The sequence below is a fragment of the Chrysochloris asiatica genome, unplaced genomic scaffold, assembly GCF_000296735.1.
Source record: "Chrysochloris asiatica unplaced genomic scaffold, ChrAsi1.0 scaffold00092, whole genome shotgun sequence".
In the NCBI taxonomy this organism is placed as follows: Eukaryota; Metazoa; Chordata; class Mammalia; order Afrosoricida; family Chrysochloridae; genus Chrysochloris; species Chrysochloris asiatica.
In genome coordinates, this window is record NW_006408610.1 from 5,561,896 (window position 1) to 5,564,000 (window position 2,105).

Here is a 2,105-nt window from a genome sequence, read left to right on the forward strand (position 1 = left end):
GAAATTGAATTTTATCCTTTCTGGGAGAAGGGAGGGGAAACCAGTAGATGCTATCCAATCTGTTGTTGTTGAATCGATTCCAACACATGGTGACCAATGTGTCGAGAATAGAACTGCTTCATAAGGTTTTCAAGGTGGTAACATTTCAGAAGCAGATTACCAGGCCTGTCTTTCAAGGTACTTTTGGGTGAACTTGAACCACCAACCTTTCTGTTAGTAGTTGTACCACCTAGCCTTAACCAATCCTCAGTCTAAGAATAGCAATCTACAACCCCTCTGGGACAAACCTATTCCATTTTATTCAGGAATTCCATCCTCTGGACTTTCCCAGGTCTCCTGAGCACTCAAGCCTCTAACATCCACTCTTTGTGGACCCCAGCCAATGACTCAGTGCCCCCATTAGCATTGCAGTTGTTTCTTATGAACATGAACATACATTTTCATTTTTTTACTTTCTCTCATTTCTCTCCTTCGTAGACTTCCTCATCTTCCTGGTGAGAGCCTGGGATTTTGCCAGCCCAGCCCTGCAAGGTCCGGCACAGCCTAAGTGCTGACAATGAAGTCTGCTTTCTAGATCTTGCCCCTCAGTAGCTTCTGTTGTATTAACCTGGTTCTCTGTAAGGTTTGGAGCAAGAGACTAACACACCTAAACTTTGATGTCATGATTCTTAAGATGCACGATCACAAGGCTCATTATCTCCTGAACTGTCCACTCTGCCTAGAGTCCAGTACTTCCAAGCAGATCAACTCTTATGGAGGCTTGAATTGTGTCCCCCAGAATTGTGTTGTAAATCCTAATCTCTATGCTTGTGGTTATAATCCTATTTGGGAATGGGATTTCTTTGCTTGTTAATGAGGAAGGATTAATGTAGGGTATCTTGAGTCAATCTCTTTTGAGATGTAAAAGAGCTTATACAAGCAAGAGAGCAAGCAGAGATAGAAGTACCTTTTCCGGGAAGATGAGGGTACACAAGTCTGAGCACCCACATGATTCCACATAGGGGACTACGCAATGACGAGGTCAAGAGTTGTAGGATGAAGTTTGCTGAGGAGCAGCTGTTGAAGCATGGATGGACTCAAGGCAAAGGCCTGGGCAGGAAGGAGAATGGCATTACCCAGGCCATCAGGGTGGCACTGAAGCAGGATACACAATGGGGTGGGACATGTCCCTGCCAAGGACTTCACAAACCACTGGTGGAACGAGCTAGTCAACAAGACTAAGCCGGAGACTAAGGAAACTACCCGTCATGAACATCCCAAACCCACCCTGCTGTATCAGAAGTTTGTGAAGACAACCACACACTGACTTCAGGTTGGGAGAAACCAGATAAGGACTTGGAGAACTACAGTGATGACAACAACCAGACGTCCAAGGCACCAGATTCTGACTGACAAGAAGCTGCTCCAAGCCTGTGATTGGTGAACAGCACACTAGACTGTATGAAAATAAATGTGTCTTTCTTGAAGTCATCCCTTTCTGGTATTTCTGTAACAGCTGCCCTAGATATTTAAGACACCAACCTGGACAAGACGAGTGAATTGGGTGGGTCTGCCATGTTCCAATATGAAGTACCCTCACTGGGCAGGCTTTATGGCATTCCGTCTCAGTTCTCTTTCATGTGTTTTCAATTCATAGATGGTTTTGGCTTGGCACCAGTGCCTGGTGAAGCCAGTTATGACCAGCGCACTGAGTTGGTTTCACTCAAAATAGGACATAAGCAATAACAACTGACATAAGAAAGAACCGGTTTGGATCACTTTCCTTAAAAGGTGACTTCAGGTGTGGCAGATGTTCCTGGAGTCCTGCAGAAAAGGCTGAGAATCCATGTGGCTGCCAGCTGCTGACATCTTATCAGGAGCTCCCTCCCTCCCTCCCTGCCCAGGTGTCACCCTCTGGGTCCTGAAACCAGGACTGGTGCTGATCACCCAATCTCATCTGGACTCTTTCTAGACCTGGAATCTGTGTCTATACCTTTCTCTCACCTGGGTTGACTCCTCTAAAGACACTCCCTTGCCCTGAAAAAATGGCACCTCTCTCTAGTTTCTTTGCTATCCATCCTTAGACTCATTTTCCATTAATGCTGCTCCATAAACCATTTGTCCCT

At 45.7% G+C, this 2,105-nt stretch overlaps 1 pseudogene; it reads left to right on the forward strand.

The window, feature by feature from the left end:
* The first annotated feature begins 987 nt into the window (after positions 1–987).
* Positions 988–1,306, forward strand: LOC102831243 (annotated as a pseudogene).
* Positions 1,307–2,105: the final 799 nt, after the last annotated feature.